This window comes from Trachinotus anak, unplaced genomic scaffold (assembly GCF_046630095.1).
Source record: "Trachinotus anak isolate AG129_WGS33_773 ecotype Australia unplaced genomic scaffold, CSIRO_AGI_Tana_v1 ptg000025l, whole genome shotgun sequence".
Classification (NCBI taxonomy): domain Eukaryota; kingdom Metazoa; phylum Chordata; class Actinopteri; order Carangiformes; family Carangidae; genus Trachinotus; species Trachinotus anak.
Genome location: NW_027273876.1, coordinates 20,863,702 through 20,880,272, shown reverse-complemented (window position 1 = coordinate 20,880,272; position 16,571 = coordinate 20,863,702). Strand labels below are relative to the sequence as shown.

The window sequence follows — 16,571 nt, the reverse complement described above, 5'->3', positions numbered from 1 at the left end:
TTGGCCTTGGGGGGCCCCAAGCATTTGCCTGGTTTGCCTCACCTAATGCTGCCCCTGTGGGTGCATCTTCCCAAATACATACTGTGTCCATATTTAACAGCTCAAACCTGAAAAATGGCCACTCTTTGTATACAATACAAAACACCCTCTGTATAATAGAAGCAGGAAGTCCTACATTAAAACTTACAGCCCATTAAAACTTTCCCAACCACAGAAGGACCTACAGCTGGTGATTACACATATCATCTCACAGTAGGTTGGACATTATAGCACTAAGCATCCTTAAAGTAAATTAGTTTAAAATGTTCAGATCCTTAAGTATTTGTTGCTGAATCATTTAAGTATAAATAAGATCAAAGTAAAATAAAACTTTTACTTGAATAAAAATGATTTTGTCACTAAAATATACTTTAGCAATGAAATTGAAACTACTCATCGCGGGGAACTGACTGTTCAGAATAATATCGCTGGATTATTGATTTGAGTACTCAGATTCTAAAGTAAAAGCAAGTGGAGATAGAAGTGCAACGTTCCCCTGTGAAATGAATTTGAAATTTATGTCAGCACATACTATTGATTAAATCTAATTTCTACTACTCAAATCCAGCTGGTAGAACATTTGGTTCAGATTACAGGGATACTCCACCAGCATTACAAGTGCAAGAGGCTGAAAGACTTACAAGACACACAACAGTGAAACTGGAAACAGCAGCAGCCAAAATATCCTCGTACTCCCCAACAAAAAAATTGGATCCTCCTACTGTGGATACTACATTTCCCATGATGCAACTTAATTGTACTTTTGTGAAATGCTAGCATCTTTCAAACTCTGCTATGAAAGGAATTCTGTTTAAAACATTATACAACTGTTTTCAGTCCCGATGGTGAGTAAATTCGTCTGATGTGGAATATTGGTGGATTGCCCCTTTAAGGAATTTGCACAGTATAAAACCAAACAGACCACCTTTCATTTTTAACAGGACAAAAAAATAGCTCTAAGCTAACACTCCATTAGCATTAGCAACATTAAGCAGTTTCCTGCATGTTTGCATTGTTTGCATTAAATTGAAGTGTCACTTAATTTAGCAATGAATGCACTGCAGCTCTTTATCAATCGTGTGGAAGAAGTCGGTCACCTTGATGCTTGTAGCATCTCTTCCATACCTATTTTTGGAAGCTGTGTCACACTGCAAGTCATTTAATTTTCCAACATTTTAGGCTCCCATGCACCCATATCATCCATCTTGAAGATACAGTAGCAATGGCTTGCTGGTGTCATACTGCAGCAGGCAATGCCAAGATGAGAATCACGAAGCTTAGTGGGCGAAACTAATCCGCACCGACTTTCAGCAATTTGGTCAAAACCTCCCTCTGAATGGAGGAGATATCACAGAACTGAGAGAAGTGGAATCAGCCTATAATCAGCTAACACATGTACTATAAGACTATAAGAGGACAGGATGGCACAGTGAGAGAAAGTCAGCACTGTGGGAGTGATAGGCATCTCAGCCAGTCATTTTCTTATGTAAGACTTGGCCACCGGGACCTAGAATTCAATTCTTTCTCAGGATAGGAAGCAAAGGCTTATCACTGTCAACTCTTGCAACAGGCAGTTTTTTTTTGCCACAATATCTGCTGCAGCCTTAAGCAGCATTTTCCATTTAGGAGCACAGTATTACGCAGAGATGACTCACTGGAATTGTGCTATGCAAATTCCATCGAGATTTCCAACAAAAGCAGAGATAATTTGAAAATATGCTAATTCATCATGAATCAGAGGGAAGCAGACATGACACAGCGTCAATTCAAAGCTAAAGTCAACAAGTCCTACATGACTTGAAGCAACAGCGATTGTTTGCGGTGCTCATAGAGGTTTGACAGAGAAAGCACTACATCACTATTCAGATAAAAGCACAGAGTCAAGTGGAACAGGTGGCAGCGTATTCATTATCCTTTCTACCAGGAACATGGTGTTAGCTGAGGGTATGTGCACATTTTATGGTGTTTCCTACAATGGAGGGATTTCAACAGGCATTACAAAGCTGGAGTCATTCAGCAAACACAAGTGACTGAATTATCTGAGCTAAGATTTATGTTTTTATCCATTGACGGTGGGAACAATAACAGAAAAATCTGAAAGTTGTCACTTGTAAAGACACACCAACAGAATATCATAATCTGACTCCGCAGTCCTCTTCAGTTTAATGGAGTATCTCAGCCTTTTCCAGCTTATTCTTTTCCTCTATAGTCCACTTACTTAACATAGTGGAACAATTAGCAGCTGATGTTACTCCACTGCTGGATGTGATTGCGAACATGTCAACGTATGTTACATATTTACATATTTTTGAGTGAAATCTGTGACTTCAATAACTGTAATGGACAGTTTCATTTGAGCTCCTGTCAATGGGGCCATAAATGTTGTGGTTGCCTGCCAGAAGCTCAAAATTGACTTTTTATCCAGTTTTAAAGCCAAATTTTAAGAAACACTTTTTACATCTCAGTTGTTTTGTATTGTATTACATTTTAATAGGAATGTCTGGATCTTAAGCTATCAGACAAAAAAACAAAACAAAACAAAAAAATGATTTAAATGGTTTTATTTAGTGTTTCTACTGGTTTTAATGCTCTGGTCTGTTGGTTTTGGAGACACTGAAGGAATCCAAACCAGGAGAAGCTGACGGCAATGGCTGTGAAGACAACAACTCCCATGATCCCACACTGTTTCACTAGGTCACTAAATGCTGTATTTTATTATTGCTTTGATTGAGGGACCCCTAGCTGCAGAGGTTACTGTGCATTTATTTATAAAATAATAAGCAGTAGGTTAATGTCCTTTTTTGAGCTTGTTCTGCTGCCTCCAAGTGGCCAAAAAATGCAGTGTTGATATTTAAAATAATATTATATATTTAAGTTGGAATTAAAAGAAGTGTATTATCAGTTATGACAATATTGTTCTTACCTACATCCATGTGTGGCAACCAATATCCCATTCTACTATACTGCACATAATTCACAGAGGCAGTGGAACTGGGGCCCACAGGGTTAATCTGGATATAGAAGTCAGTCTGTAAACTGTGATTGATTGTTAATGGGACAACAATAAGTTTTCATAGTTATTTTACTGTTCACCTTCAATTGTTTCCCCAGTAGGTTTGATGGGGTTGACAGTCCAACTTCTCCTGTTTCTTGGTCTGCTTTTCTTTAGCGCTGTTACTGTGTTCCCAGATTTCAGTAATGAAGCTGGTGAAAACTGTATTATTATTACCAATAGGAAGGATGGACACAGCTAATAACTAGTAACAAACTACAGTGATTCAGAATCATTCATTGTGGTAGAGAATCAATAACAGAACTTAAAGGTGTTTTAAATGTGACGTTGGAAATGTGGATTAACACAAAAACCTTTAATTTTGATGTGAATTAATCCACTTGAAGGTCATAAGATCATGAGCTGGACTTGTAACCAACTCATCCTTTTGCAATAAGTAAACAAAATTAAAAACTGAGGGCTGTCACTGCCCGTAAAGAGTTTCTCTTCTGATTATCTATTATTAATACAAACTCACATTAAGCAGAACATTAAGCAGAAAGCCAGTCACTGCAACCGCAGTTATGTTTCAGTTAACTTTTTAATAACAATCCAGACTTAATCCTTGACTGCTCAAAAGATGAGAACTGCAGACAGTGTGGTGACTGTACTACAGACATAAGTTAAGACCTTAGTCACACAGCACTGAGTCACACAGCAGTAGAAAGCTTTGCTTGGTAATCCTGCTGTAGATGAAAGTTCTCTCTCTGAGCTGTCAATACTGAAAAAAAACTGTGCTGACCTGCACCACACCAGAGTAAAATAGTAAATACTATGGCTTTATGAGATATGCCCCTAAATTTGACCTCAAGTGCAGCGTTGGACATTATGCTGACTTTCACAGAGTCCTCGCTCACCAGGGAGTAGCAAGTGGCTGCCTTTATTTATGTCAGCAGAGCGTGGCGGCGGCAGCAGGAGCAGCAGCATGGGACTGGATGTGTGGTCGCTGCCTACTTCAACGAGTTTTCCTCTATTTCTACCATTTGTGCCAGAGCTTGACAAACTTTGGCAGCCCTGATGCTCACGAAGCCCTGCCTGCCCAGTGAACTGCAAAGATTGACCGAGATGTAGAAGGGGTCTCTGGTGATTCTGCTGGGGTCAGTATAACAGTGGCTGCTTCATAGTGTGAACAGGCCAAATTTCTACAGACTCTGGGGGGAGTTTATGGGTTTGCTGTAGTAGTGAGGTGAAAGTAGCACCAGTCTCCAGCTTGTAGAACCATGTTAGGGAAGAATGTTCATATAACACAATTAATCAATCAGTTCTTTTCTTTGGCTTTTCACCTGTTGAATTGATACATTCGAGACATATGTAATATATATATATATATATATATATATATATATATATATATATATATATATGTACACAGGAAACAAAAACAATTTACTTATGTATTCTAAATTATTGTAATTTACATAGTATACTTGGCTTTTTAGTGTCATTCCTCTAATTTCTAAACTTTCTTATTTCTTTTTTCATATTTTTATTATTCAGATAGATTTTCATTCTCTTGTGCTGCCATAACATGATTTTTCCCCAAGGTTCAATAAAAGAAGTTATTGTCTTCATACTTTACATCTTATTAAAATAAATAAGCCATATAAGAGACCATGAGCATTAGCCACTAATGAGCTTCTGTGGTATTCGAGCCTCCCAAATAAAGGATTCTTCCTGCCAGTAGCATCTGTCCATAGGGAGAAAAACATCAAGATAGAATAAAAAATAAAAAAAAAAAACATTAAAAATGCATGCAGTCACCATTTGTTAAAGGAAGCTTTGAATTAGGAAGTAACACGTTAGATCGGGGAGGAGGTTTCGGGGGAGAGAGAGGGTGGAAGAGAGAGAGAGGAAGAGAGAGAAAGAGACCTCTTCTGATGCAAAATCCGTCATGAACATGACAGGAAATCCATGTGCAGAATAGGAATTGGAGTGTGAGCGAATTGATCCATTAAACCCTGGTCCCTTGTCATAAATGTACAAATAATTATTAGCTGTTGATAGATTCAATGCTACTCCAGTGTCAGTGACATCACTCACTGCTGACAGAGGCACAAGTAGCTCTGTCAATACTCTACACATGCCGCCCCATAGCACTGATTCTCCTATATTTCACTCGGCCTCCACGAATGTTTCATTTCTTATTGGCAGGCTGTAAAAGTGGACAGGGATATATGGTGTGGCCTTTTGGAGATGTCTGACAGAGTAGATGTGTAATGTGGAAGCGAAAAGGGCAACTGAGGGCGGGGCGCTACTCTTTCATGGCCGGTCGTCATCCCACTTCTTTTATTACAGGACCTCATCAATTAGGATTTCACAGAGTGGAATACAGGTTGGGCATATTTGTCATATTTAGTATTGGGTCTTTGTTTGTGTTCCATTAACATATATGCAGTACTTTAATGTTGCAGGTAATTGAGATGAAGCTAACTTGATCATAATCTTATTTTATTTTGAAAAAAAAAAAAAAAAATACTGGTTACTATTAGTCTTGGCCCTATATTGGATAATACTGAATACAGCAATATTTGCACAATATAGACATTTCACTGCTTTGTTTACTGCACACTTTAACTTAATATGTGACAAATAAAATTGTCCTGCTGTTTATTTTGTATAAAATACAATAATATAATTATGTGTAATAAAAAAACACCTGCAACATAAAAACAATAATATACTTATATATTATTTAAAAAAAAACACACCTTAAACATAAAATACAATAATTATGTAGGCCTATTATAAAAAAATAATAATTTTAAAATAAATTGTTTGCTGATACATTGCAAAAGTTATTTAACTGTATTCTACCTACAGTAAGTATTGATTCAGCATGAGATAACAAATGGACAGACAATTGCAATGAGCAGAAATCAACAGATGGCTACAAAAGCAGAAAATAAAAAAACTTTATATAAGTTCCCAATTTTGAAAATATATAAAATGTAGCGGTGTGGCTGCCATGTTAAACCATCACGCTCTTTTAGAGCTCTAGTCGACTGTTCTCAAAACTCAACTTCAGGGCCACGATTAACGTAGATGCTCCTAGCAGGCGAGTCACCGGTTCCACTCCCAACCAGCTGGACTCTTTCCTGTAAGTCCACCTCCCTCTGTCCCATCACTCTTTACCGTCTTATCAAATAAAGGCACAAAAATGTCTGAGAAGAACATTTAGCAGCACGAATGTTTAAAAAGTGAAGATTTGAAGAAACATGGCAAGGATTTGACCCTCTCCTTTCTGTCACTTCTTCCCTAATGATTAGAAGAAAGTTTTCATTTTGCTGTTGAATTTCATTCAGTCAGAATGTCTGGATTTATCTCTGCTTTACAGCTGAGCTGCTTTTAAGAAAATAGTGAGAATCTACATCCAGGAAGAGGAATGGAACAATGTTGTCCATTACAGTCACACGTCAGTATTCGGTCTACGTGTTACTCACATGAAAATCTTGCCTCGTCATGAGCTCGGCCCTGCTGGGTGTGCGAGGCCAGGTTTGCAGACTAATTATGCAACCGCCTCAGCTAACTCTGAGGTGCATGCTGGGTCGTCCCTGTGGGCTTATTAGAGTTCAGGGTTGAGGTGAAGGTGGGATCTGAGGTCTGGGGAGACACTCACTGGACAATTACGCCCAACATTAATTACTTCCACTGAGTATCTCACAGATAGCGAGGTAGTCATAAATACAAAGCCTGGAGATATATAGTTCCTCATTACCACCAGCATCAAAATGGGCATATGCAGGGGTTAAAGCTGAAGGAAATAATTATCTACACAAAACACTATACTACAAAAATTAAAAGCAACCCCTTATTTTCAAATGACACAAAATGTGATGCACACACATGCATGCACACACACAGCGTCCAGCTTTGGAGGCTGCAGAGGTATTCATTTCATTAAACAGGCCCAGGCACAGAGATAGCCTTAATGAAATGTCTTTATTTTGTCAACTGGATATGGATGAAAAGTTAGAGTAATAGTCTTTGGGAAACAGGAGGGAATTGGAGAAATGCAATGTGCACTCACACACTAAGACACACACAGCCTCTCTCTCCCTCCTAAGACCCAGATGCATCCTGTACATCAATTTCTTGGACGAGCATCAAGAGAAGTATAAAAGTGCTTTCCTTTTGTAACTGCTGATGCAAAGCTGGGTTGCAAATTTGCCCGCAATGGGAGCGAAAGGGAGAGAGAGAGAGTGCTGAAGGAGACCTAACAGCTTGGGGATAAATGCTTACTTAGGCAGGTATGGAAACCAACATCTTAATGATAATGAATGTCTAAGAGCAGCATTAAAGGAGCCGTCATATTCTGCTAGCTCTCAATTTGAAGCACTGCAGGTTCCATCTTGTTTACTCACTAGGGGGGCAGTTTAACAGACATTTTGGAGCGTCTGTGAACAGAAGGAGATATGCTTTATATAAAAGCTCTGGACAGGGACCAGGTGCAGGACATTTATTAATAAAAAAAAAAAAAAAAAGCTGTCATTGTTTTTTGTGGCAGAGGCAACATGGAAACTACATTTGAGGTTAAAAAAAGAAAAGCAGTGTGGGCTGGTGTCTCACACACATCTTTGTATTGTTACATTTATAATCTCTACATACAGCGTTTGGCATCCATGGGGGTGTTAAGAAACATAAAGCATACATAACAGGGGCTGTGTGAACAGGAGAGCAGACCAGAGACACACTCAGGGGCCGAGGCAGAGGTGTTAACAACACAACAAACAACAACTACAGACTAAGATAACTCACAGTTTAAATCTCCAAACTACTGCACTTTCAGACATGACAAACCTCTGCACTTACAGTCCAAGAGAAGCTGAATCGAGGACGACTGAGCTTGAAGCGTCTATCAGTAAACTGAAGAAGCTTTTTGGATGAGAAGTGAAACGTCTTCAAGTATCTACAACTGAGATACAACTGAGATACTTGACTGAGAACTGACTGAGAATCCTCACAGACAGCTCCGGAGGCTAAATGTCTCACTCTGTCATAGAGACTGGGGAAAGATCAGGACCATGGACAGCTCCAGGTACTAGAGTTGGACAGTTTGACCTCTACTGTGTAAGTAACAGTGATGATGTGTTCTGTGGGTGGAGCCTAACTAGAGGCAGAGAGTGACAGATAGCGGCATCAGGTTACAACAAAGGAATATGGATCAACTGGTTGAGTTCTCCATTTATTTGAATGGTTTTCAATGAGTTAAATAAGTGAACAGTGAGGGATCATGGACGCCTCAGACATCCTCAATCATAGTGTAAAGTAAATGTCATATCCCAGATATAATATCACTGTATGTCCCATTCATTCATTAGTGATGTTCTAGCTAAATGGTCTATGAGCAACTGGATTTGTTAAAATGCTTCCTCTGCTTACTCACTGATGTTTAACATTGGTCAGTGGTATCTATCTATCTATCTATCTATCTATCAAAGGTCACATGCAAACCACTGTTTTTTTTGGTCCTTTTCTAATCTATAACAATGTGTTGTTTTTATTTGTTTTGAATTTTATCATATTTTTATTCTTATAATCTTATAAATAAATAGTAACTCCAGCTGTCACATAAATGCAGAGAGGTGAAAATGAAATACTTAGTACATCTATATTGTACTTCGGTAGTTAATAAATATACTGACTTACTTTGCACCACTTATTGTTTAGTTTCCACTTCTTATGTTGAGCGTCTGAATTCTAAGTGAAAAATGTCTGAACTCAGAGTGTCAATTTATCAATGGTGGAAACAATAAAATTACAATGTACTGCACACTACAAAGAATTCTGTACAAGAGCTGATCCCAGGGACAGGGCAGCTGTAGGTAGTCCCCCCCCCCCCCCAACATGATTTGTTTTGCTGTCCTTCACTGGTACAAGTCATCTTTAAGTTCCTATTAAATACAGAGCACCCAGCAGGCTACATATGGCAGCTTCATTATTTAATTAACCTTGAAAGCAGCACAAAATAAAAGATACAACTAAAACTTTTACAATGCAGTTACTTTCAATTTTGAATTGATTGTCAAAGTGAAACTGGGCTGCAGCATTTTTTTTTACAGGGGCCACAGGGGGATGCAAGAACCATGATAGGCTGTGGACCCATTTCCCACAGTTGAGGTACATTCACTGAGCACTCTATTAGGAACACATATACCTGGCTGGGTGTCTCATTGCCGTAAAAGAAGCCTCAATTCTTTGTGGCATGGATTTCACAAGATGTTGGAATCACATCATTTCCACAAAACTAACAAAGAGACACACGAGCGATGGGTGCAGCAGGTGACTTTTATCATCGGTCCCACAGTAGTCTCATTACCACAGTTCATCAATAGCTCTTTTTATCAGCTGCAGCATTAGCGCTAATGGGTCAAACACTAGCGCTGCAGACGATTAGCAGAACAAACCATAAATCACCAGCAGCTATTACAGGCAGGGTGACGCAGGTACGTGTTTGGAGATGCACACATGTTGAGTGATGCTGAGTGCACTCGACTGTGCGTGAGGGACAGAGAGAGGAAGGGAGGCGGGGAAGAAACGCCAGAGTCTGTATTAACTGACGACTTCAGACTGTGAGAGCTGTCACTGCTGCGTCTGCCCTCTGCGGCGGTGCCTCCACGTCACAGCGCAGAAGATCTGGAGAAAATAAAAGGGTGGTGTGTTGAGTGGCCCGACACGTGGCCCCTGCCTCAGAGTGGAAAGGCTGCCGAAGGAGCTCAACTAGCTAATGTTAGCTGCTGCTGCGAACACTGCTGCTCTTTACTTTGATGCTGAGAAATAAGCTCCACCAAGCTCATCAGCCAGTAAGGTGTGCAAATTGCATCAATCTTTTCAGGAAACCGCTTGGAAATTTTTTTCATTAATTCATAAAATTGCAGAGTTGCAAAATAAAGCTTCGCTACATAAATGTATGCAGTGAAATGGACGTAAGGCCGAATAGCTCCACCTGTCATATAAACTGCACCTGACTCTGTTAGTTCTTGGGTCTGCTAGCAGGACGTCGTCATGTTGTGTGGTTGGCCATCAGTTCGTTGACATTTCCAAAGCATCACGGTTGCAGTCTAATTCAGTTCTGTCTCTCTAACAGGAAGAGAGTCCTCAACAGCTGCAGGTATCTGACTCACAATTTCCTTTGCAATTTACAGTTTAATGTAATAAATTTCCTCACTTCCCTTAGAAACGTATAAAAGAAGAAACTAAAGATATTCCAACCTCTAAGTTTGTGTGGCTTAAAATGTGCAGTCATTGCTGACCTGCTGGAGGGCAGCCAGTACCTTTCCAGTACCGCTCTGTGTGTCTGCCTTTTCTAGTGAATAAATTATTAAAACTTCAATTATATGCATAAATAATGCTAATTTTCTCCTCTTCATTTTCTCGCTACGGTGCAAAGCAGCACTGCTTGACCTCTGATATAAAAGCCAATACAAACTCACTTTGTACCACTTTGTATTTGTTACAGCTAAATGCATCAAGAAATCACATTTCCAGCTCCTGAGTTCTGAGGCAGGATCTTAGTGCAGGCACCTGAACGCAGCACGAGTCCAGTGTTTGTGTTTCACGTGTGTTGCGCCTATGTTGGGTGTGTGTGTGCCTGGGTGCTCTCAGGGAAATGGTCAGTGACAGTGGGTCTTGTTTGTGCTTGTCCTGTGATGCTGGGGTAATCCTGCAGGCCCAGCACAGCGCGAAGGCCTCATTAGCACTGCCCACTCAACAGAACAATAAACATGCCAGTCAGGCTAACTCCTCCTGTCATGTTGTTAATGGTCTGGGATATACAAGCTGGCGGCCAGCAGAGGCCTTCGCACTAAGGGGCAGAATAACAAATACAACGTCCCTTGAGGTGGGGTGGGGAGGAGGGGGTGGGGGGTGGATAGAAGAGGAGGAAGAGCACTACTCTAGACGGAGAAGAAGGGATTTTTCCTCTGACTCAGGTGATTTGTAAGCAGAGACATCATGGAGTCTGACTGGATGGTAGGTGCTGCCTGGAAGTTCAGGAGGAGGGCGATAAACATATGAGGGCGTCTCAGGAGATCTCTCACTGAAAGGCAGTGTGTCCTCTGAGGGCGGACAGAGGCGCCAAAATGTCCCAGTGGTTAGAGGAAGGTCCCAGGTTTGAAACCAACCTGTCTGACAAAAGGTCTCATGTTCTCATAATGCCCGTGTGAGTTGCCTTTGGGTGCTCCACTTTCCTCAAGGCTTGGGTGATATCCAAAATGTAATGTCTCGATACAGTTCATCTTAAATATTGTGATATACAATATCATTGTGATTTCTCTTTTTATCTTCTGAAAAATTTTGCATATGGAGGGATATATCACGATATTTGATATTATCAAATATTGATTTTTTTTTTCAGCCTGAGGCCAGTTTCCTAGATGAGAAGATTAAACTTCCTGTAGGTGAAAATGTGTTTTCCCACGTGTGTAAATGGTTCATGATACTTCAGACATCTTTCCAAGAACACTGTCTCATTTGTGCCTTTGGACTCTCCAAGTAACCAACTGTAAATGGGAGATATCAGCAAACACTTTCAGACACTCTCTTCTCTAAACCATTGTCATGTAAACAAAAATGACAGAAGTGGTTGAGTGAAGAAGAAAAAAAAGCTCCAGAGTTTAAACCCTGGTGACTGTCACACCTCCAGACACCAATCACTGAATCAAGTGCTGGATTCTTGGTTTTGGACAAATGATTAAATCATGTAAAAGGGGATTTCTTACACAGACAAGCACTTTATTTGGAGCTTACTGACACCTTCATTCTGGATTCTGACTGTTGAGACGGTCGTGTCGGCACATCAGACGGCCCAGTGTTTTTCTTGCCTGATTCAGAAAAACAGCCACAACTCAAGTGTCAAAACTGTCGAACTGTCGAGTGCAGAAGCTCTACTTTTCTGCCATCAGTAAGTCCACTGGTTACAGCCAGTCCACTGACACAAACACTTCTTAGTCATAAATGTTGTCGCAGTAAATGCTGGTGTGACTCTGGGTCATATTTCATCTTTTCACCTGCGGCAGTGCACTCACACTGAGCCACTTTCAGTCCTCCGTCAGCGAGCTGAGGGCCTCTGTCCTTAGCTATGTGAGAGACTGGTGACCTGTCAAAGATGCTGTACCCCGACTCTCGCCCAGTGCATGCTGGGAGAGGCTCCGGCTGCCAGTCACTGTGTGAACACAGGATAGTAATTTAACACCTGTAGGTAAAATAAATGGCATGACAGACAGGAAACCGCACCAAAGGGCCACAGTGAACCCCAGATTTACAGAAGCATAACAGACACTAGTCTCATCGCTGAATATTTTTCTGAATATTCGCATAACAGTTGATGGGAAAAAAAACACTTTACCAACAATGTGTCCAGGATTTTGATAGAAAAATAACTAATTTCATCTTCAATAAAACAAACTGACGGCACTGACAAAATATTGATGCAGTAAACTACAGCAGTTGGGTTTAAATAGTCATATCCCTGGCAGACGGAGAGAGCCACAGAGAGAGTGTCAGTCATTTGCTGTGTTAATTACAAGCAGATCTTTGAGGGCAGACTCCAGACTCCATTTGGAACCTCAACCCCCATTTGATAGACACCTTACAACTCACAGCAAATGTATTTTTATCCTCAGGAGTTCTGTGTCACTAACTCACCCCCGGTGGAGACTGAAGACAGGGATGAGCAGGAAAACAACCACAGCAATAATGACTTAAAGGTAAAAGTTCCACCGCTCTGCCAATCTGTCCTGGAGATAATCTGCTTTTTGCAAATAACTGTGCTTTGAAGTCGTCTGCATTAAAAACAGGTGGACGTCTTGTGGACAAAAGCAAACACAATGGACTAAATGTTTAATGGTCCTTTTTTTTTTTAAAGGGAGTTTGTGATATTGGCTTAACGCGACACCTGGGTGGCGGTTTACCCAGCACAAATGAGTGAAACAACCCCGCTGCACGCAGCAGAATGAAGCTGAGCTCCAGCTTTTCTTCCAATTTCCCACAGGTTTGTGTCTCCATTTCAATCACAGCAGGGTGGCTCCTCCTCGACGCTCCATGTCATTACATTTCACTGTGGTCCGCAAGGCTACGTGGCAAGCATGTCCAAGCATGTATGTAGGCTTATATGTAGCTTCAAATCCCCAAGAGGATGTGTGAGGTGTGGTGTGGTGTGGGGTGTGGGGGGTAATCTCTGCCTCTCTCTCAGGTCTGCTCGTTGTCTCCAGCTGCCTCTTGGACTCCTAGTCTATATGGATGAAGGAGGAACATGATTAAAACAAGCAGTGGCACTGACTCCAGCCCTCGGAGGTCGAGATGTAACATCTCTTGAAGAAAATAAACAAGAAAGGCCGGGAATAGAAGCTGGATTAACAATTAGGGGTAAGAAACTCACAGTTCAGTGACTCCACACTCGTGTATTTATGCCATATGCTTCTTCCTTCAGTCTGAATGATGCCATCCCCGCAGTGCCTGTCAGTGAAAAGTCCAGGCCATTGAAACCCCACTCAGTATCGACTGGATTGACTCTGAAACCACAAAGTCTCACCTGGGGAACAATCAGATGCCTGGTGTTCTCAGAGGGTTTGGTCAAAACCACCGTTTCTGATAAGTCACAGACTGAATTTCACTTGGCAGCACTCGGAGAGACAACACCCTGAATTTTGAAAAGAATTTTTTAAGGTCCCATATTGTATAAAGGTAGATGTCCATGTGTAAAGAGTCCACCATCTACTAAAGCGCACTGATGGAGCTGTAGGTTAAACTCCAGCTTGTGACATATTCCATCACTTTCCATCACAAGATTTGAAGTCAAATTGTTTTCTTGACCTGAAAGGTCCCATATTGTATAAAGTGAGATTTCCAAGTCTTTTTTTGATTATAAAGCAGGTCTAGGTTCTATATTAATACTGTGAAAGTATCAAAGCCTCAGTCCACAGAGAAATGCACACAGCCTGTATTCAGAAACTGAGCCTTAACGACTGTGATGTCACAACAAAGCAGTCACCGTCCACCTGGATCCACCATCCCAACTTACAAGATTTGTTTTCCCTGAAATCTGCTGTATTTTTCATTCAAACACTCAGAAAACAGCCAGCCAATCAGAAGAGATGCTCAGATCCTCTCCTCTGATTGGCCCATTGACTTGTTGTTTCTAGAGTTTCAGAGAGAAGCCTGAGAGAGGAGATGTAAAACTACACTGAGATGGTTTTTGGTTCTTACAACCGCAGACTTCTGATGGAGATCAACACTTCAAATAAAACACAGGAAAAGTGTAAAATATGGTACCTTTAAAAATGTGATTATTGACTGAAAGACCCTTTCAAGGCTAATGAATCCATTTCCCATTTTCCCCTCCCTCTCACTCATAAGCTCTGAATTTCAAAAAAAGACCTTTACACCAAAAAAGAGAGAATTACCAGCGCTAATCTCTTGGCTAAGCGCCTGATAAGGTCCGGTAATAGAAATCATTGTGTCCGCTTTCATGTCCCCAAAAAAGGGGACTTCAGTGCCAGCAGACAATGATGCTCCATATGCTCCTTCTTCTTAGGCTCATTTCAGAGAGGGGGTATTAATAATGGCTCTTCTCTGACTCTGTGTGCCACTGTGTGGGTTGTTTTAAGCATAATGGCTGCCGAGTGACAGCATCAACGCTGCTTTTCCCTCGCTCTCTTTCCCACACCCAGTCACACACACACACAAGCACATACACACTGTCCCCGCTAATGAAGTGATGGAGAGTATTAGAGCTGAAAGCCTGGGCTGCTCACTGTTGTCACTGGTATTAAAAAAAAAAAAAAACCTCTTCTCTCCCACTGGTGACATGAAAGTCTCACACGACTCACAGGATTGTGGATGAGCATGTCCTACAGCTAATAATAAGGTAATTTGCTCTGGATCCCTGCAAGGTTCTGCTCTAAAAGGGGGGGGGGGGGGGGGGGGGGGGGGGGGGGGGGGTCAGAGGGCGGCGCTTGCTATAGGACGGCAGCCTTGGAACTGAGAGGGATTCAGAGTCTCGCTGAAGGACACAACAGGGTCATGTGTGTGTTCTAGTGGGACTAGTTCTCTTGAAGGACTTCCAAGCTGGTCTGTCCAAGGTTTCACAGAGAATGAAAACCATACATACTCTCTGCTGTGGACAGTCTGAGCCCAGGGTATTTTTAACAGTACAGAAGAACATGTACTGTATGTTTTTACTTATTTTGATACTTCTATGAATCTGTCCAGTTGTATATAATTCTGTGGGTGTCTTGTGTCCTATGGCTTCCGAGATGTAGACATACAATATATAAAATCTCTGGCTTAATTTACCCGTTGAAGTAACGAGTTTGTGGGAGATTATCCTAAACCTAACTAACCCATGAGGACAGTTACAAACTAGAATCACCACCTTGTGGTTGTTTCCTCCACCAGCCAGTGAAGTTACAGGAAATATGGTCACAGTCTATGCTTCCTGAGTTACAGTATTGAATAGTGTCCAGAAGTATTTTTTACAGAACATTATTATGTCACAATGAAATTGACTTTTGACCATTTGGATATAAAATGTTGTCTCTTCATTTTATCCTTAAAGACATTTGAGTTAAATTGAGTGATAATTATTTGAAAGAATTTGTCATCTATGGCCAGAAACGTGTTTTATGATGATGACCTTGATCTTTGACCTTTGACCACCAAAATCTAATCAGTCCATTCTTGAGTCCAAGTGAACGTTTGTACCAAATTGGAAGAAGTTCCCTGAAGGTGTTGTTAAGACATTGCCGACACGAGAATGGGATGTATGTGCAGACAACCCAAAAGCATAATGCAGGGCTGGATGCATAAAAAAAGCTTGTATTGTGTGATGTAATTTGGATAATTTGACGCTGTATTAGATTCAATCACATGTCTCTGTTGTGTAAATGTTGCAAAACAGATCTACCACAAACATGACAGGACTGTACGGATAAAGCTGCAACCTCTGCATGACATCTGGTGATATAAACGCTGCAACCTGGTCAGCAGCAGCCGTGTAGATTCCCTCGACTTTTCACATCTATTTCATCATTTATTAGAAAATAACATCAATATATTTATTACAATACAATATATTATGATATATCATCAATTACATATTGGTAGCAATCTACTTTATACAGTGGGCAACAAGGATGTAACACAAAGCTGTTAATTTCACACATTTGTATACATATATATATATATATATATATATATATATATATATATATATAACAAGTCCTTCAACCTGAACAACCAACCTGTGTTTTGTTGGGCCCATCCATCCACCCCAACCTCCTCCTGATGTGGACTTTGTTGCTCTATAAACTACGTCACCGCACTTTTCCCTTTGCTCCTGTCATAATCACTACAGCCACTAGATGTCGCCTAGCAACAAAGCCTAACTATGAGTCATAATAACCTGCTGCACAATGACCTATGGGCTGTTTTTTTTAACAGGACAGTCTCATATTTGGATCATCCACTTGTGATTCAAAGTGCA

General features: G+C 40.8%; 1 protein-coding gene across 1 annotated transcript in view; it reads right to left on the bottom strand.

The window, feature by feature from the left end:
- Positions 1-16,571, bottom strand: part of ca10a (carbonic anhydrase Xa) — a 242,498-nt gene that overhangs the window by 144,248 nt on the left and 81,679 nt on the right. The gene's annotated exons all lie outside the window — the stretch shown is intronic.